At 48.5% G+C, this 21,794-nt stretch overlaps 1 protein-coding gene across 2 annotated transcripts in view; it reads right to left on the reverse strand.

Annotated features, from left to right (window-relative positions):
* tspan15 (tetraspanin 15) overlaps positions 1-21,794 on the reverse strand; it is a 255,113-nt gene that overhangs the window by 39,725 nt on the left and 193,594 nt on the right. The window lies entirely within an intron of this gene.

The raw sequence follows: 21,794 nt of genomic DNA on the forward strand, positions 1-21,794 counted from the left end.
ATTATTACAGCTGCTGCTTTAAACTGCTCCTGAACTAGAAGACTGTAAAGGGACAGAGAATGGTAATAACATACAATTGGTTAAAGAACAACAACTTGTATTTATATAGCACCTTGACCCAAGCTGCTCAATACAGAAATTGAGAGTGGAAAGGATGCTAAGCCATAAGTTTAGGAAGAGGTCACTGAAGGCTAAGTCAAAAAAATGGGATTTGAGAAGATTTTTAAAAGAGGTTTTGAAGGGGAGGGGGCAGTACGAGAGGAAAGGGAACTGTTAACAATGTCAGCTGACACAGGTCCCAGAAGTGTGAAATAATCAGGAGTGAAGTGGGGAGGGGATTAAGGGAGCAGGGATTAAGGGAACAGCCTCATGGGAGAGAGGTTGGAAAGGACAAGGTCAACCTCCCAGAAATATTAGAGAACTAAGGGTCTGGCGAGAATGAGGAACTGAAGGAAATTAGTATTAGTAAAAAAAAGTACGAGAGAAATTAATGGGACTGAAAGTCAATAAATCCCAAGGACCTGATTATCTACATCCCAGGGTTTTGAAAGAGGTGGTTATAGAGATAGTGGATGCATTGGTTGTCATCTTCCAAAATTCTATAGATTCTGGAATGGTTCCTGCAGATTGGAGGGTGGCAAATGTAACCCCACTATTTAAGAAAGGAGGGTGAGAGAACACAGGGATGTACAGACCTGTTAGCCTAACGTCAATAGTGGGGAAAATGTTAGAATCTATTATAAAGGATGTGATAACAGGACACTTAGAAAATAATAACAGGATTTGGCAGAGTTAATATGGATTATGAAAGGGAAATCATGTTTGACAAACCTATTGGAGTTCTTTGAGGATGTAACTGGTAGAATAGATAAGGGAGAACCAGTGGATGTGGTATATTTGGATTTTCTGAAGGCTTTCAATAAGGTCCCACACAGGAGGTTGGTGAACAAAGTTAGAGCACATGGAATTGGGGGTAATATACTGGCATGGATTGAGAATTGGTTAACAGACATAAAATAGAGAGTAGGGCCCAGATATTACCAGGGAGGCGGGATGGCAGCGGGGAGCGACTGGGCATGTGGGTAACCCACCCAGTGAAATCGGTCCGTTCCCCATGTGATCGCGGGTAAATTGAAGGCACTTACCGTGGCTTCCGGGTTTCCCGTCGTCAACCTGCGCAACGGACGGACTGTGCACCCGCATCACAGGCTGTCAGCTGGAGGAGCCCTATTTAAAGGGGAAGTCCCCCAATGCTGCTCCTGGAGCAAACACCCAAAATTATAGAATGAAGCAGACCAGGAGAGAGGCTGCTCCCAGATTTACCAATGCCTCACTCCAGGTCCTACTGGATAGGGTGAGGAGGAGGAGAGATATTTTCTACCCAGCGGACAGGAGGAAGTGGCCTGTCTCTGCCACCAAGAAGGCCTGGCTCGAGATGGCAGAGGTGGTCACCAGCTGCAGCAATGTCTTCCGCACATGGATACAGTGCAGGAGGCGCTTCAATGACTTAACTAGATCAGCCAAAGTGAGTACACTTACTCGTTCTCCTACACTCCGTCTTCCACATCACCGCCCCCACCCCACAACTCCTTTTGCACGGTCAACACTACTCTCACATCACTCCTCACACCCACTCAAACCTCATCCTCAACTTACCTGCATTCACTCACCTCCCCAGTACTCATCCCACCACTACCACTCAACCCAATCCCCATACAATGTCATGGCTCTGTCTCATACTCACGGTCAGCCTCACCCAAACCAATGCATTCAGCGGTTGGCCACATCACCATCCCTCACTCACGCCTCTCAACTTTCTCCCCTTATAGGAAAAGAGAGCCCAGAATGCACGGGAGAGGGCGAAGACCTGAGGGGGGCCGCAACATCTGGTTGTCCTCACAGACAGGGAGCAGGAGGCTCTGAAACTAAACCGCACCCTTGAGTGCCTGTCCATCGGGGATGCCGAGACTGCCACCCGACAAACGGCTGGTGACAAAACTTTAACATTCAGCACTCAAAATAGCAAATGATGTTAACATGCCTTGCCATCTTCAGCACCTCAACATCTGTCATCATGCTTAATATTGCCTTCTGTTCTCTTACAGGGCCTTCAGCGACCACCGTGACGGCAGCTGGCCTCTGAGGGGACACCGTCACATCTGAGCGAGCCACCCACCAGCGCAGATACACACACCTCGGTGGGTCCCCGTTCTCACTTAGTTGGGGTCACACATGGTGAGTCACCACACACGTGAGCATGAGCAGACACTGGTGGCAGGGGCAGCTGTGGAGAGTCCGCGTCAGTGGGAGCAATCTTCTCCAGGCTCTGCTGAGCTGGACACAGATGCTGAACCCTGGGGGCCATCCATGAAAAGGAGAATGATCGAGGGGCAGCAGCACATTTGCGAGTGCTGGAACAGGTGCCACGCGCAGTCTGCACAATCACGCAGAGGATAGAGGAGTCCAACTTCTGCATGAGTGGAATGGTGGCACAGGTACAGGAGGGAGTCTCTGAGACACTGTCACAGGGGCGTGAGGGCATCTCTGAGATAGTGTCGCGGGTAAGTGCGGGAATGTCTGCGATGGAGGGAAGGCCAGCCTCTATCGAGCTTCAAGCATGGCTCACCAATGAGTCCATTGAGGCCCTCACAACAGCCCTTCGGACTCAGGGTAAGCAACTTTCTACTGCTTTAAACAGGCAGGCACATACTCTGGCACTGGCCTTTCAAGGCATCACACATATCCTCCAAACTGTCGTCCAGCAGGGTGGTAGGAGTGATGTGGGCCTGGCCCAGGAGAAGGATGATGGCGAAAGGGGACATGGAAGTGGGGACGTCACTCAAAGCGCCCCCACATCTCACCTGTTGCCCCCCTCTCAACCAGTACCCACAATGTTGCCTCCTCTCCAGGTGGCCGAGCCTGCCCCTGCACAGGTGCAGGTGGAGCAGTCTTTGGGGGGCCATCACGGACACCGAACCCCAAAGCATCTAATTGGTTAGGGCATGAACAAGGGCAACCTGCCACTACCTCTGCTGCAGCCACAGGGGAAGCACCACGTAGGAGTACTCGTAAGCGTAAGGCGAAGGTTTTATGAGCACAAAGGGGATTCACATGGGTGTTTGACGGTTTGTCATTTTTTTAGTTTATATTTGATTTTTGTTACTGGCACATTAAATATTATTATTGTCACCACTACTGCCATTTCTTGGCCATTCTTGACTGGCTTGTGTAATAAGTCCCTTTCATGAGGTTCACCATGAACATCCACACTTGATGCCACCCAATGGGTCACTCTACAGGGTGTGTATGTGTAGTTGCATGACTACTTTGTACAGGTGCCTGTGACGCAGCACTGTGTTGTGGAGCTCCACGTGGAGGAGGTGGACGGCGTGCCTGGCGAGGCTGGTGATGTTGCTCGTCTTTGGATGAATTGATGAATGCAGTTTTGGCACCCCCCCATCCTGGCAGTATGAGTTGGAGGGGGTCCGCAAAGTAGGTAAATGTGTTTGCACAGCAGAGTTTAGGATACAAATTAAGGATTTTGAGTGGAAAGACAAAGGTGTTGCAGCCAAAACTTTGTCTGAAGTGACAGAGTGCCCTGCTGCAATAAATTATGTTTTCTCCCCACCTGTCAAATAATCCTTTGCATCTCCTACTGGCTGCTGGCTGAAACACGTCTGCTCCAACAGGGAGTGTTTCCCACAGCACAGGAAACACGCTGAGGATCCTTCAAAATTGCACCCCTGCCAAAATCTCCAGTCAATGAGGTCCCTAAAGTACTTTAACTACCTGACTAACTGTCCAAAGCAGCATCTGCCAGCTTTAATTGCCGGAGGGAGTCCTGCATTCGGGAGCTGCGCGCGCACCCAAACGCATCACTGGGGAACCTGGAAGTCAGCGGGTTGGAGCCGGGCTCCGAACCCGCTCTGGGATTCTGCCACTTGAGGAGCCCACCCGCCTCCAACCCACCCGTTTGGCCATCCAAAAATCAGCCCCTAGGAATAAACGGGTCTTTTTCATGTTGGCAGACTGTGACTAGTGGGGTACTGCAGGGATCGGTGCTTGGGCCCCAGCTAGTCACAATATAGATCAATGATTTGGATGAGGGAACCAAATGTAATATTTCCAAGTTTGCTGATGACACAAAACTGGGTGGGAATGTGAGTTGTAAGGAGGATGCAAAGAGGCTTCAAGGGGATATAGACAGGCTAAGTGAGTGGGCAAGAACATGGCAGATGGAATATAATGTGGAAAAATGTGAAGTTATCCACTTTGGTAGGAAAAACAGAAATGCAGAGTATTTTTTAAATGGTAAGATATTGGGAAATGTTGATGTTCAAAGGGACCTGGGTGTCCTTGTACATGAGTCACTGAAAGCTAACATGCAGGTGCAGCAAGCAATTAGGAAGACAAATAGTATGTTGGCCTTTATTACAAGAGGATTTGAGTACAGGAGCAAGGATGTCTTAGTGCAATTATATAGGACCTTGGTGAGACCGCACCTGGAGTATTGTGTACAATTTTGTTCTCCTTACCTAAGAAAGGATATACTCGCCATAGAGGGAGTGCAACGAAGGTTCACCAGACTGATTCCTGGGATGGCGGGATTGTCGTATGAGGAGAGATTGAGTAGACTAGGCCTGTATTCTCTAGAGTTTAGAAGAATGAGGTGTGATCTCATTGAAACATACAAAATTCTTACAGGGCTCGACAGGGTAGACAAGGAGGATGTTTCCCTGGCTGGGGAGTCTAGAACCAGGGGTCACAGTCATAAGGGGTAGGCCATTTAGGACAGAGATGAGGAGAAATTTCTTCACTCAGAGGGTGATGAATCTTTGGAATTTTCTACCCCAGAGGGCTGTGGAGGTTCAGTCATTGAGTACATTCAAAACAGAGATCGATAGATTTCTAGATATTAAAGGCATTAAGGGATATGGGGATAGTGCAGGAAAATGGTGTTGAGGTAGAAGATCAGCCATGATCTTGTTGAATGGCAGAGCAGGCTTGAGGGGTCGGATGGCCTACTCCTGCTCCTATTTCTTATGTTCTTGATAGAAAGTACAAAGTGATGAGTTCAGGGCTGGAGTGGTTTTACTCACAAACCTGATCAACAGAATTGGTAATAGATGGGAGGAGCGAAGACACATTTATACAAAACCACCCACAGTAACATGGAAAATTTGCTTTGTCTAACATTACATGAAATCATAAAAAATTCTAACTAAACCATAGGTCTAAAGTGTAAAAGTAGCAGCTCACTTGAACAGTCAATGCTGAATGAGGCCTCATATAGCAGGACATTTAAAACCTTGGGGGCATTTCCAACTGTCCTGAAAACTGGGAAAGTGGCAGAATCTGGAGGGGACCTTGGTCACCTATTTATCCATTTGATTCAATTTTCAGGCAGGCCTTTAAATGGGCACCCAACAGGTGGGAGGCTGTTTAAATGTGCAAATTGGGGCCCTACACCAGTTGTAGGACCGGTATTGCAATGTTTATGGAGAAATGGGTGGAGCATGCAAAGTGCATATTACTCCCAGTTTTAGTAATGTAAGGAATCTTACAACACCAGGTTATAGTCCAACAATTTTATTTTAAAATCACAAGCTTTCGGAGATTATCCCCTTCGTCAGGTGATGAAGGGGATAATCTCCGAAAGCTTGTGATTTTAAAATAAAATTGTTGGACTATAACCTGGTGTTGTAAGATTCCTTACATTTGTCCACCCCAGTCCATCACCGGCATCTCCACATCATGGCCAGTTTTAGTAGGCGTTGGGCAGTCTAACGAGTGGTTCTTAAAAGGACTGCTGCAGGCTGCTCAAACCATGCAAAGTTTTTGCTTTATTTTTAAGATTTTCATAGGGCAAGGAGAAGCAGTCATGTTCCCCTTCCCCCTCCAACAGGCCCACTGCCAGTCCTTCTCACTCTCCCCTTCCCCCTCCAACAGGCCCACTGCCAGTCCTTCTCACTCTCCCCTTCCCCCTCCAACAGGCCCACTGCCAGTCCTTCTCACTCTCCCCTTCCCCCTCCAACAGGCCCACTGCCAGTCCTTCTCACTCTCCCCTTCCCCCTCCAACAGGCCCACTGCCAGTCCTTCTCACTCTCCCCTTCCCCCTCCAACAGGCCCACTGCCAGTCCTTCTCACTCTCCCCTTCCCCCTCCAACAGGCCCACTGCCAGTCCTTCTCACTCTCCCCTTCCCCCTCCAACAGGCCCACTGCCAGTCCTTCTCACTCTCCCCTTCCCCCTCCAACAGGCCCACTGCCAGTCCTTCTCACTCTCCCCTTCCCCCTCCAACAGACCCACTGCCAGTCCTTCTCACTCTCCCCATCGTCCTCCAACAGACCCACTGCCAGTCCTTCTCACTCTCCCCTCCACCCTCCAACAGGCCCACTGCCAGTCCTTCTCACTCTCCCCTCCGTCCTCCAACAGACCCACTGCCAGTCCTTCTCACTCTCCCCTCCACCCTCCAACAGGCCCACTGCCAGTCCTTCTCACTCTCCCCTCCGCCCTCCAACAGGCCCACTGCCAGTCCTTCTCACTCTCCCCATCGTCCTCCAACAGGCCCACTGCCAGTCCTTCTCACTCTCCCCATCGTCCTCCAACAGACCCACTGCCAGTCCTTCTCACTCTCCCCATCGTCCTCCAACAGACCCACTGCCAGTCCTTCTCACTCTCCCCATCGTCCTCCAACAGACCCACTGCCAGTCCTTCTCACTCTCCCCTCCGTCCTCCAACAGACCCACTGCCAGTCCTTCTCACTCTCCCCTTCCCCCTCCAACAGACCCACTGCCAGTCCTTCTCACTCTCCCCTCCGCCCTCCAACAGGCCCACTGCCAGTCCTTCTCACTCTCCCCATCGTCCTCCAACAGGCCCACTGCCAGTCCTTCTCACTCTCCCCATCGTCCTCCAACAGACCCACTGCCAGTCCTTCTCACTCTCCCCTCCGTCCTCCAACAGACCCACTGCCAGTCCTTCTCACTCTCCCCTTCCCCCTCCAACAGACCCACTGCCAGTCCTTCTCACTCTCCCCTCCGCCCTCCAACAGGCCCACTGCCAGTCCTTCTCACTCTCCCCATCGTCCTCCAACAGGCCCACTGCCAGTCCTTCTCACTCTCCCCATCGTCCTCCAACAGGCCCACTGCCAGTCCTTCTCACTCTCCCCATCGTCCTCCAACAGGCCCACTGCCAGTCCTTCTCACTCTCCCCATCGTCCTCCAACAGACCCACTGCCAGTCCTTCTCACTCTCCCCATTGCTCTCCAACAGACCCACTGCCAGTCCTTCACACCCTCTCCTCCGCTCTCCAACAGACTCACTGCCAGTCCTTCTCACTCTCCCCTCCGCCCTCCAACAGGCCCACTGCCAGTCCTTCTCACTCTCCCCTCCGCCCTCCAACAGACCCACTGCCAGTCCTTCTCACTCTCCCCTCCACCCTCCAACAGGCCCACTGCCAGTCCTTCTCACTCTCCCCTCCATCCTCCAACAGGCCCACTGCCAGTCCTTCTCACTCTCCCCTCCGCCCTCCAACAGGCCCACTGCCAGTCCTTCTCACTCTCCCCTCCGCCCTCCAACAGACCCACTGCCAGTCCTTCTCACTCTCCCCTCCACCCTCCAACAGGCCCACTGCCAGTCCTTCTCACTCTCCCCTCCACCCTCCAACAGACCCACTGCCAGTCCTTCTCACTCTCTCCTCCGCTCTCCAACAGACCCACTGCCAGTCCTTCTCACCCTCCCCTCCGCCCTCCACAGGCCCACTGCCAGTCCTTCTCACCCTCCCCTCCGCCCTCCACAGGCCCACTGCTAGTTGGCACTGTGCAGAAGCCGGACCATTTTCCACTGCCCCAAACTGGCAAGCTACAGCGGGTGCCCATTTGATGCCAGCTGGTTGTCAGTAAAGTGTAAATGAAAATGGTTCAGGCCTTCTGACTGTGGCCTTGGGCATGTGCTGCGGGCACACAGCTAATCTCACCGTCCGTTTTGGGACCGACTTGAAAATCTCCCTCATTGTCTTTCATTAAATTCTTCAAGCGCCTACTTCAGCATGGTAAATGAGGGAAACCATTTTAAATACCAAAAAAAGGGAGACTGTTTTTCGCTTACTGCACTGCTTATTTCAATTAATCATTTCTCCCGATATCCCCACCATCACAGGAGCCAGACTTCGGCCAATTCGATTCACTCCACGTGATATTAAGAAACGGTTGAGTGCACTGGATACAGCAAAGGCAATGGGCCCCGACAACATCCCAGCTGTAGTGCTGAAGACTTGTGCTCCAGAACTAGCTGCGCCTCTAGCCAAGCTGTTCCAGTACAGCTACAACACTGGCATCTACCCGACAATGTGGAAAATTGCCCAGGTATGTCCTGTCCACAAAAAGCAGGACAAATCCAATCCGGCCAATTACCGCCCCATCAGTCTACTCTCAATCATCAGCAAAGTGATGGAAGGTGTCGTCGACAGTGCTATCAAGCGGCACTTACTCACCAATAACCTGCTCACCGATGCTCAGTTTGGGTTCCGCCAGGACCACTCGGCTCCAGACCTCATTACAGCCTTGGTCCAAACATGGACAAAAGAGCTGAATTCCAGAGGTGAGGTGAGAGTGACTGCCCTTGACATCAAGGCAGCATTTGACCGAGTGTGGCACCAAGGAGCCCTAGTAAAATTGAAGTCAATGGGAATCAGGGGGAAAACTCTCCAGTGGCTGGAGTCATACCAAGCACAAAGGAAGATGGTAGTGGTTGTTGGAGGCCAATCATCTCAGCCCCAGGACATTGCTGCAGGAGTTCCTCAGGGCAGTGTCCTAGGCTCAACCATCTTCAGCTGCTTCATCAATGACCTTCCCTCCATCATAAGGTCAGAAATGGGGATGTTCGCTGATGACTGCACAGTGTTCAATTCCATTCGCAACCCCTCAGATAATGAAGCAGTCCGAGCCTGCATGCAGCAAGACCTGGACAACATCCAGGCTTGGGCTCATAAGTGGCAAGTAACATTCGCGCCAGATAAGTGCCAGGCAATGACCATCTCCAACAAGAGAGAGTCTAACCACCTCCCCTTGACATTCAACGGCATTACCATCGCCGAATCCCCCACCATCAACATCCTGGGGGTCACCATTGACCAGAAACTTAACTGGACCAGCCATATAAATACCGTGGCTACGAGAGCAGGTCAGAGGCTGGGTATTCTGCGGCGAGTGACTCACCTCCTGACTCCCCAAAGCCTTTCCACCATCTATAAGGCACAAGTCAGGAGTGTGATGGAATACTCTCCACTTGCCTGGATGAGTGCAGCTCCAACAACACTCAAGAAGCTCGACACCATCCAAGATAAAGCAGCCCGCTTGATTGGCACCCCTTCCACCACCCTAAACATTCACTCCCTTCACCACCGGCGCACTGTGGCTGCAGTGTGCACCATCCACAGGATGCACTGCAGCAACTCGCCAAGGCTTCTTCGACAGCACCTCCCAAACCCACGACCTCTACCACCTAGGACAAGAGCAGCAGGCACATGGGAACAACACCACCTGCACGTTCCCCTCCAAGTCACACACCATCCCGACTTGGAAATATATCGCCGTTCCTTCATTGTCGCTGGGTCAAAATCCTGGAACTCCCTTCCTAACAGCACTGTGGGAGAACCGTCACCACACGGACTGCAGCGGTTCAAGAAGGCGGCTCACCACCACCTTCTCGAGGGCAATTAGGGATGGGCAATAAATGCCGGCCTTGCCAGCGACGCCCACATCCCGTGAACGAATAAAAAAAAACATCTATTAAAACAAAAGCAAAATCATCTATTAAAAGATCATTTCCACTAGCACTGATTCTGTCATTTGATACAAAAACAAATTATGAATTTATTCCAGTATATTTCAGCTGGCTCCAAGAAAATCCTGGCCTGGAATCTGGTTTGTTAGTATCACATTTCTACATCTGCATCATTTCCTTGTATGGAATGAACTGCATTATCTTTCATGAACTAAGTGAGGAAATCCATCTGAATTAAAAACACATCTGCTGCTGTTAATCTGAGTGTCCTCTCCAGCTTTCAATAGCAGTTAACAGTATGCAGGTACAAAGAGTGAAAACATCAGGGTGAGTATACAATTGTGAAGATCAAATGACCCACACTGACTATTTTACTAAAATCAGTGAATGAAGAAAACTTCTCTTCAACTGAAGAGCTCAACGAGGCATTTGAAAAACATGTTCAAAGTGAAAAAAACAAAGGACATAGTCAACATAGACAGGTTATTTCCATTGGTGGGTAAATTGAAGACATGATCTGAAGTTAAGCACTCGATACATAAAGGAAATTGGACAGTACATTTTCACAAAGAGTTTTCGGAATGGGGAAAGTTATGTCACAAGTGATAATTGATTTTAATTCGAATACAGCATTCAAAAAAGCACTGAATGATAACTGAAAGAAAGGAAATATAGAAAGGTATGAGAAGAGAGGGGAGAATTGGCATTAGTCTGGGGAGAGAATGAAAGAGCACGTAAGGGGAGTGTGGAGTGGGACTGTAGGAGTACCTGAGGGAGGGGGAGTAGGACTGCAGGAGTACCTGAGGGGTATGGAGTGGGACTGTAGGAGTACCTGAGGGGTATGGAGTGGGACTGTAGGAGTACCTGAGGGAGGGGGAGTAGGACTGCAGGAGTACCTGAGGGGTATGGAGTGGGACTGTAGGAGTACCTGAGGGGTATGGAGTGGGACTGTAGGAGTATCTGAGGGGTATGGAGTGGGACTGTAGGAGTACCTGAGGGAGGGGGAGTAGGACTGCAGGAGTACCTGAGGGGTATGGAGTGGGACTGTAGGAGTACCTGAGGGGTATGGAGTGGGACAGCAGGAGTACCTGAGGGGTATGGAGTGGGACTGTAGGAGTACCTGAGGGGTATGGAGTGGGACAGCAGGAGTACCTGAGGGGTATGGAGTGGGACAGCAGGAGTACCTGAGGGGTATGGAGTGGGACAGCAGGAGTACCTGAGGGGTATGGAGTGGGACTGTAGGAGGACCTGAGGGATATGGAGTGGGACTGTAGGAGGACCTGAGGGATATGGAGTGGGACTGTAGGAGTACCTGAGGGGTATGGAGTGGGACTGTAGGAGTACCTGAGGGAGGGGGAGTGGGACTGTAGGAGTATCTGAGGGGTATGGAGTGGGAATGTAGGAGTACCTGAGGGAGGGGGAGTAGGACTGCAGGAGTACCTGAGGGGTATGGAGTGGGACTGTAGGAGTACCTGAGGGGTATGGAGTGGGACTGTAGGAGTATCTGAGGGGTATGGAGTGGGACTGTAGGAGTACCTGAGGGAGGGGGAGTAGGACTGCAGGAGTACCTGAGGGGTATGGAGTGGGACTGTAGGAGTACCTGAGGGGTATGGAGTGGGACTGTAGGAGTACCTGAGGGGTATGGAGTGGGACAGCAGGAGTACCTGAGGGGTATGGAGTGGGACAGCAGGAGTACCTGAGGGGTATGGAGTGGGATTGCAGGAGTACCTGAGGGGTATGGAGTGGGACTGTAGGAGGACCTGAGGGATATGGAGTGGGACTGTAGGAGGACCTGAGGGATATGGAGTGGGACTGTAGGAGGACCTGAGGGATATGGAGTGGGACTGTAGGAGTACCTGAGGGGTATGGAGTGGGACTGTCGGAGTACCTGAGGGAGGGGGAGTGGGACTGCAGGAGTATCTAAGAGGGGTGGAGTGGGACTGTCGGAGTACCTGAGGGGGGTGGAGTGGGACTGTAGGAGTACCTGACGGGGGTGGAGTGGGACTGTAGGAGGACCTGAGGGATATGGAGTGGGACTGTAGGAGGACCTGAGGGATATGGAGTGGGACAGTAGGACTACCTGAGGGGTATGGAGTGGGACAGTAGGAGGACCTGAGGGATATGGAATGGGACTGTAGGAGGACCTGAGGGATATGGAGTGGGACTGTAGGAGGACCTGAGGGATATGGAGTGGGACTGTAGGAGGACCTGAGGGATATGGAGTGGGACTGTAGGAGTACCTGAGGGGTATGGAGTGGGACTGTAGGAGGACCTGAGGGATATGGAATGGGACTGTAGGAAGACCTGAGGGATATGGAGTGGGACTGTAGGAGTACCTGAGGGGTATGGAGTGGGACTGCAGGAGTACCTGAGGGGGTGGAGTGGGACTGTAGGAGTACCTGAGGGGGGTGGAGTGGGACTGTAGGAGAACCTGAGGGGGGTGGAGTGGGACTGTAGGAGAACCTGAGGGGGGTGGAGTGGGACTGTAGGAGAACCTGAGGGGGGTGGAGTGGGACTGTAGGAGAACCTGAGGGGGGTGGAGTGGGACTGTAGGAGTACACAGATTAGGGGATTGGCAAATAGTGAGAAGGAATTTCAGAGATTACAGGAGGACACAGATTAGGGACTGGGCAAATGATGAGGAGAAATATCTGAGATTGTAAGAGGACACAGATTAGGGGCTGGATACCTCATTACAGCCTTGGTCCAAACATGACAAAAGAGCTGAATTCCAGAGGTGAGGTGAGAGTGACTGCCCTTGACATCAAGGCAGCATTTGACCGAGTGTGGCACCAAGGAGCCCTAGTAAAATTGAAGTCAATGGGAATCAGGGGGAAAACTCTCCAGTGGCTGGAGTCATACCTAGCACAAAGGAAGATGGTAGTGGTTGTTGGAGGCCAATCATCTCAGCCACAGGGCATTGCTGCAGGAGTTCCTCAGGGCAGTGTACTAGGCCCAACCATCTTCAGCTGCTTCATCAATGACCTTCCCTCCATCATAAGGTCAGAAATGGGGATGTTCGCTGATGATTGCACAGTGTCAGTTCCATTCGCAACCCCTCAAATAATGAAGCAGTCCGAGCCCGCATGCAGCAAGACCTGGACAACATCCAGGCTTGGGCTCATAAGTGGCAAGTAACATTCGCGCCAGACAAGTGCCAGGCAATGACCATCTCCAACAAGAGAGAGTCTAACCACCTCCCCTTGACATTCAACGGCATTACCATCGCCGAATCTCCCACCATCAACATCCTGGGGGTCACCATTGACCAGAAACTTAACTGGACCAGCCATATAAATACTGTGGCTACGAGAGCAGGTCAGAGGCTGGGTATTCTGCGGCGAGTGACTCATCTCCTGACTCCCCAAAGCCTTTCCACCATCTACAAGACACAAGTCAGGAGTGTGATGGAATACTCTCCACTTTCCTGGATGAGTGCAGCTCCAACAACACTCAAGAAGCTCAACATCATCCAGGACAAAGCAGCCCGCTTGATTGGAACCCCATCCACCACCCTAAACATTCACTCCCTTCACCACCGGTGCACCGTGGCTGCAGTGTGTACCATCCACTGCAGCAACTCGCCAAGGCTTCTTCAACAGCACCTCCCAAACCCGTGACCTCTACCACCTAGAAGGACAAGAGCAGTAGGCACATGGGAACAACACCACCTGCACGTTCCCCTCCAAGTCACACACCATCCTGACTTGGAAATATATCGCCGTTGCTTCATCGTCGCTGGGTCAAAATCCTGGAACTCCCTTCCTAACAGCACTGTGGGAGAACCGTCACCACACGGACTGCAGCGGTTCAAGAAGGCGGCTCACCACCACCTTCTCAAGGGCAATTAGGGATGGGCAATAAATGCCGGCCTCGCCAGCGACGCCCACATTCTATGAATGAATATAAAAAAAAATGGTGAAGATTGTACGAGGACACAGATTAGGGACTGGATAAATGGTGAAGAAGGATAGTTCAGATTGCAGGAGGACACGGATTAGGGGATTGGCAAACGTTGAGGAGTGATGTCAAGATGTTTTTTTATTCATTCATGGGATGTGGGCGTCGCAGCTCAATGCAAAGAAATGGGAAGTCTATATTTCGAAACAAACAGCAGCGAAAGCAGGTTTACCCGGGACAGTATGCCTCACCATAGCGGAGGGGGAGAGATCTGGGGATACAGGTAGAAAATGCCATAAAAAGGCAAATGGGATTCTGGGTTTGTTATGTAGGGGCATTGAAAAGAAGTAAGCAGTTACACTACTGCATGTAGCTCTGAGCACCACATTATCGGAAGGGTAATAGAGACAAGGAATGAGCTCAGTGAAAATTTGTTGGTATAGTGTCAAAAAGGAAAGGCTCTAATTATAAAGAAAGGCTATAATCAGGACTATTTCACTGAACAGAGAAAGTTAAGGAGGGATATAATACAGGTTTTCAAAATGAAAAAAGATTTTGAGAGGATAAATAGTGAAAGATTGGTCCTTTGCCGTCTCTTTCCCAGTGCCATGATGTCCTTCCTGTAACATGGCGACTAGAAATATACTCAGTACCCAAGATGGAGATGAACCAATGCTCGGTATAGGCTCAGTATCACACCCTGGGGCAGAAATTGAATTTATGGCCACCTGTAAAATGAGTGTTAGGACTCTGAATTTCGTGTCACGATGTGTTGCGTCCGATATAAATCGGACATGCGTTGAATGTCATATTGGCTCAAGTGATTTTTTAGTTTAGTTGTCCAGGGCGCCCGCCTGAAACGGGCGTTTAGGCTCCTTAAATATGCAAATTAGGATCCTATGCTAGTTGTAGGATCCCGAATGTGAAATTCAGGTATAAATGGGTGGAGCTAGTGCAGTGCATGCTTCACCTCGTTGGACCACGTCTTGGGTGGCTTAACAAATGGTCCTTAAAGGTCTGGGAACACTTCCCAGAGGACTGGTGGACACTAATGTTATTCCTACATTTAAAAAGGGAGATAGGACAAGTCCAGGGAACTACAGACCAGTTGGTAGGAAAGATAATGGAATCTTTACTCAAAGATGTAATAGAAAAACATCTAGAAAACAAAATTATAATAAAGAATAGTCAGCATGGATTTCAGAAGGGAAAGTCATGCTTGACTAACCTTATTGAATTAGTTCAAGAAGTAACAGAAAGAGTGGACAAGGGTAATGTAGATGTAATATATTTTAATTTTCAAAAGGCCTTCGACAAGGTACAGCATAGTAGACTCATGACTAAGGTCAGAGCATGTGGAGTCAGGAGACAGGTAGCAGAATGGATAGCAAGCTGGCTACAAAACAGAAAACAGAGGGTAGGGGTTAAAGGTAGTTACTCAGACTAGCAAAAGGTGGGAAGTGGTGTTCCACAGGGATTGGTGCTGGGACCACTGTTGTTCACCATTTACATAAATGATTTAGACTCGGGAATCGGAAGTACAATTTCAAAATTTGCGAACGACACCAAACAAAGCACTAGGGTTTATTTCTACAGGGATAGAATTGAAAAGCAGGGAAGTTATGTTAAATTTGTATAGAACCTTGGTTAGACCACACTTGGAGTACTGTGAACAGTTCTGGTCTCCATATTATAAAAAGAGTATAGAAGCATTGGCGAGGGTGCAAAAAAGATTTACAAGGATGATACCAGAACTGAGAGGTTATATCTATCAGGAAAGATTGAATTGGCTGGGGGTCTTTTCTCTAGAAAAGAGAAAACTGAGGGTTGACCTGATAGAGGTCTTTAAGATTATGAAAGGGTTTGATAGGGTAGAAGATGTTTCCACTTGCAGGGGAGACAAGCACGAAGGACCATAAATATAAGATAGTCACTAATAAATCCACTAGGGAATTCAGAAGAAACTTCTTTACCCAAAAAATGGTAAGAATGTGGAACTCGCTACCATAAGGAGTAGTTGAGGCGACTAGCATAGATGCATTCAAGGGGAAACTAGATAAACACATATGGGAGAAAGGAATAGAAGGGTATGTTGATAGGGTTAGATGAAGTAGGGAGGGGGAAGGCTTGTGTGGAGCATAAACACCGGCATAGACCTGTTAGGCTGAATGGCCTGTTTCTGTGCTGTACATTCTATGTAATTGAGCTATCCACCGGCTCTGCAAGAGCTGGCCCATTTCCCATCCTTTTGCCAGCAGTATTCAGATAAGGTCCAAAGCCCAACGTAGCTCAGGCTTCAGGCTAGCACGGTGTGGCACATGGAGCAGTTGCTCCATTGACCTCATGCGTGGCTTTGGCGCAAGTCGATATCTTCCCCCGCCCCCCCACCGGCCGTGATTTGTATTTACAACCCAGGATCCTATTTGCCTCATTACCCCCAAATCGTTTTGTGTGCCGTACACTGTAGAATAACCCCATTTAGTTTCTAGTGCCACTGTGTAAGAATATTGGCAATAGGGAGAAATTGACATCTTTTTGCTGAGTCTGGGGCTTATTTTGTTGAATTGTTTACAGTTAACTTTTGACTAGTGACTGACCCATGTCACACCCTCCTTGCTAGACAGAGCAGCTATATGATAAAAGAGGAACAATGACCCAAAAAGCGGAATAATCCAAAGATAACAACAAGACTAGGACCTTGACAAGAAAGATAGACAGTGTTACCTGGAAAAGGATCTAGTGGTTAAATGAGTAACGTTAGAGCAAACAGACCATCTTGAATTCTTTGAGAAACCACGCTGCAAAGGGGTATCATGGTTAAATGAGTAATGATAAAACATGCTGACCCTCATGTTTCTTTGAAAATGAACTTTGTTAATCTATAAGGGTCTAGTGAGTATTGTTCCATATATGGTGGGAGTTTCCTGCCTGAGGGGAGGGGGGGATAAAAACTCAACGTCTTTTGAGCTCAGGGCAGAGGAATCAGCGAAGACCAGCAGCTGTGGAAAGAACGCTTAGCTGTCTGAAGACGACACCGCAGTCAGAAGAACACCTGACTATCAGAAGACAACCTTACTGTGGGAAAACTCAAAACGACCATGTCACCAACTTAATTACGACCTCTGCCCAGAGATCAAATGGGGCAAAACTATTTTGATTTTTGTCTAAATATTTGATACCTCTACATGTTTGATTTGACTATTAATAAATGAAATATTAATTACCAATTGGTGTCACCTCCGAATCTGTTACAACTGTTTACTTTCCTTCCTAGATTCATCACTTTGTGCTGGTTAACACTGAATTTCAGTTGCCATTTCTTGGCTACACTTCCCAATCTATCCAGATCCCTCTACACCGGATCAGCTGGCTCTCAATAGTTTGGAAACCCTCCCCCCGCCCCGACCGACCTCATGAACAGCAGATCCTTGGGGTACCTTCAGTCCACTTCCTGCCAGCTCCAAGCACAGCCACAACTCTGGAGTTTGCCACTGCCTCCGACACCATATCACAGATCTGCTCTGCACTTCCAGCAGTTAGCAACGAAGTGTGAATGGACTATTAGCAAGGCCACTGATTTATCATTTTCACCGAAACATGGATAGAATTATGCAATTTCATCTCTAATATGGCATAAAAATCTCAGAATTCCATTAATAACAACAATGAGCTTATTTGGGTAGAACTTCAAATTGACGTAACTCATGCATGAACACTTAACACGATCAGACAGCACTCCTGTGTATGCTGTTTGTACGCAGGCATTGACCCATTTGTTTTAAGTGGGTTTACTGCTTGTGTAAAAATAATGCTCATGAGAATATAGCAAGAGTGCTTTAAGCTTTCCCCTGGGAACTTGCCAATCAGCAGTTCTACCTTATTCAATAACCATAAAGCAGTGGCCCTGGCCATCAATGTAACTGCCCCTCCTCAGGGTCAACGCAACAACAGGTAACTTTGTGCAGAGTGTCTTATTTTCTCCTTGATGTCAGATCATTTGTACATTAGAAGGACAGATCTGAAGTATGGAGATGGTGAAAATTGTTTGTCACTGTATGGTTTTATGCATCAATCCATTTTATGTACAAATGAGAATTCTACAAAAATGCCATTTCCCATCACTCTCCACATAAATGTACATTTTTATTATTCAATGAAGTCCATTGAATGGAATTAGTTTCTCTGCTATAAGGTACCTCAGACTGCCACACAGCCTTCAATTAGCAAATACCCATGAATAGCTCCAGCAATCAATACTCAAGAGGAACAATATTCTGGAACCTAAAGTATTCTTTCTGAAGGCACTTTTAACTTGCAGCACTGTTGTTCCAGGTGTTGGGAGGATGATACCAGAGCTGTTTGTGTGTGCTGTGCACTCGCATTTATACAGTGATCTGCATCTCCATTCTGCCAGAGGCCCATTGGAGGTTGATTCATAAAATAGAAACCTGGTCAGCTTTTAAAGAGCAAGTGGATAACTATTTGAAAAAGGAAAATTTAAAAGGACAGAAGGGATAGCTTCCACAGAGACAGAACACAGGCACGGTGGGCCGAATGGGGAAAGGGCGTGGGAATGGGACTAAGGGGATTTTCTCGTCCAGAGAGGGCACAGACATGATGGGCCAAATGGGGAAAGGGCGTGGGAATGGGACTAAGGGGATTTTCTCGTCCAGAGAGAGGGCACAGACATGATGGGCCGAATGGGGAAAGGGCGTGGGAATGGGACTAAGGGGATTTCTCGTTCAGAAAGAGGGCACAGGCACGATGGGCCGAATGGGGAAAGGGCAGGGGAATGGGACTGAGAAGATAGCTCTTTCAGAGAGAAGGCACAGGCACAATGGGCCTGATGGGGAAAGGGCAGGGGAATGGGACTGAGAGGATAGCTCTTTCAGAGAGAGGGCACATGGGGAAAGGGCATGGGAATGGGACTAAAAGGATAGCTCTCTCAGAGAGAGGGCACAGGCACGGTGGGCCCAAGGGGAACGGGCAGGGAAATAAGACTAAGGGGATTTCTCGTTCAGAGAGAGAGCACTGGTATGATGGGCTGAATGGGGAAAGGGCAGGGGAATAGGACTAAGAAGATAGCACTTTCAGAGAAAGGGCACAGCCATGGTGGGCCGAATGATGAAAGGGTAGGGGAATGGGAAATGGGACTGAGAGGATAGCTTTTTTAGAGAGAAGGAACAGGCATGATGGGCTGAAGTGGAAAGGGCTGGGGAATGGGACTAAGCTCTGCCTCCACCTGGGGCCTCCTCCTTACAGCACAGCTGAGATCAGCAACTCTCTTTTAATTTTACAGCAGACATACGAAGGCATAAAGGGAGGCTGAGCAGCAGGCGTATAGCCAGGTTCTATGCCCTGCCACCATCTCTCGTGAGGCTCCACACCAGCAGCAGAGCTTTGCAATTTTGCTCTGTAAAGTACAGGACAATCGCCAGCACAGACCCTTACAATGACAGTCACACTGTTGTAGTTACTGTAAGTTGGAAATCTGCACTCGTCTAATTTCCTTCAATTACTGCAGAGTGATAAAGAGGTTTCCTGCTGGAGGCTCAGATTTAATTGCTTCTTTAGTCTCAAGAGTTTTCAAAAGTGTGCAATAAAAATGTTTTAATATGTACTTGTGATGCTTTTATTACTGAATATGCTCCTCCTGGGATAGTCTTGTTTGGGTTATTATCCAAACAAATTGTTAGAAATATAATTCAACACTTAGTCTGCCCTATATATTCCTGCTCTTGTGAAGCAGAACTAATGCAGTCAATTCAAATCGAAGGAGAACCTGAGTGTTCATGCTGCACTGCTAAGCCAAGTGGCAATTCTAGTGAGCAAGTGTTACTGATCAATGCATCTTTCTCCATCAGGTGGGCAAAAAGGGGACATGAGATTGCTTTGGCAGATAAGGCAAAGGAGAATCCAAAGAGCTTCTACAAATACATAAAGGGCAAAAGAGTAACTAGGGAGAGAGTAGGGCCTCTTAAGGATCAACAAGGTCATCTATGTGCGGAACCACAAGAGATGGGTGAGATCCTGAATGAATATTTCACATCGGTATTTACGGTTGAGAAAGGCATGGATGTTAGGGAACTTGGGGAAATAAATAGTGATGTCTTGAGGAATGCACATATTACAGAGAGGGAGGTGCTGGAAGTCTTAACGCGCATCAAGGTAGATAAATCTCTGGGACCTGATGAAATGTATCCCAGGACGTTATGGGAGGTTAGGGAGGAAATTGCGGGTCCCCTAGCAGAGATATTTGAATCATCCACCGCTACAGGTGAGGTGCCTGAAGATTGGAGGGTAGCAAATGTTGTGCCTTTGTTTAAGAAGGGCGGCAGGGAAAAGCCTGGGAACTACAGACCGGTGAGCCTGACATCTGTAGTGGGTAAGTTGTTAGAGGGTATTCTGAGAGACAGGATCTACGGGCATTTGGAGAGGCAGGGACTGATTAGGAACAGTCAGCATGGTTTTGTGAGAGGAAAATCATGTCTCACAAATTTGATTGAGTTTTTTGAAGGGGTAACCCAGAAGAAAGATGAGGGCTGTGCAGTAGACGTGGTCTACATGGACTTTAGCAAAGCCTTTGACAAGGTACCGCATGGTAGGTTGTTACATAAGGTTAAATCTCACGGGATCCAAGGTGAGGTAGCCAATTGGATACAAAATTGGCTTGACGACAGAAGACAGAGGGTGGTTGTCGAGGGTTGTTTTTCAAACTGGAGGCCTGTGTCCAGCGGTGTGCCTCAGGGATCGGTGCTGGGTCCGCTGTTATTTGTTCTTTATATTAATGATTTGGATGAGAATTTAGGAGGCATGGTTAGTAAGTTTGCAGATGACACCAAGATTGGTGGCATTGTGGACAGTGAAGAAGGTAATCTAGGATTGCAACGGGATCTTGATGAATTGGGCCAGTGGGCCGATGAATGGCAGATGGAGTTTAATTTAGATAAATGTGAGGTGATGCATTTTGGTAGATCGAATCGGGCCAGGACCTACTCCGTTAATGGTAGGGTGTTGGGGAGAGTTATAGAACAAAGAGATCTAGGAGTACAGGTTCATAGCTCCTTGAAAGTGGAGTCACAGGTGGATGGGGTGGTGAAGAAGGCATTCGGCATCCTTGGTTTCATTGGTCAGAACATTGAATACAGGAGTTGGGATGTCTTGATGAAGTTGTACAAGACATTAGTAAGGCCACACTTGGATTACTGTGAACAGTTCTGGTCACCCTATTATAGAAAGGATATTATTAAACTAGAAAGAGTGCAGAAAAGATTTACTAGGATGCTACCGGGACTTGATGGTTTGACTTATAGGGAGAGGTTAGATAGACTGGGACTTTTTTCCCTGGAGAGTAGGAGGTTAAGGGGTGATCTTATAGAAGTCTATAAAATAATGAGGGGCATAGATAAGGTAGATAGTCAAAATATTTTCCCAAAGGTAGGGGAGTCTATAACGAGGGGACATAGATTTAAGGTGAGAGGGGAGAGATACAAAAGGGTCCAGAGGGGCAATTTTTTCACTCAAAGGGTGGTGAGTGTCTGGAACGAGCTGCCAGAGGCAGTAGTAGAGGCGGGTACAATTTTGTCTTTTAAAAAGCATTTGGACAGTTACATGGGTAAGATGGGTATAGAGGGATATGGGCCAAGTGCAGGCAATTGGGACTAGCTTAGTGGTATAAACTGGGCGACATGGACATGTTGTAACTTCTATGATTCCTCCTGTTTCTACTCAAAATCAAAAATACTTCCTCTCCTCACAGCAGTATCCTTCTGTCACACAGTGCCTGCCTCCCCGGGATATTAAAATCACTGTATAAACTGCACTAGTGTAAAAGTCATCGTATGTCACCCCTCTGTCTGTAGATCACAGGAACCTATCCAAAGATATGACAGACACTGCACTCGAGGGCATTAATAAGGAATCTTACTCGGATGTCTTTAACTCTGAACTCAGCTGTCCACAATGCAACAATAGCAAGTGAATGGCTTTCCCATCAGGATTTCTTTTGTACTTAACCTGCTCATTTCCCTTTTGTTTCGATGATGTGGAGATGCCGGTGATGGACTGGGGTGGACAAATGTAAGGAATCTTACAACACCAGGTTATAGTCCAAC

Source organism: Heptranchias perlo, chromosome 21, assembly GCF_035084215.1.
Source record: "Heptranchias perlo isolate sHepPer1 chromosome 21, sHepPer1.hap1, whole genome shotgun sequence".
Lineage (NCBI taxonomy): Eukaryota > Metazoa > Chordata > Chondrichthyes > Hexanchiformes > Hexanchidae > Heptranchias > Heptranchias perlo.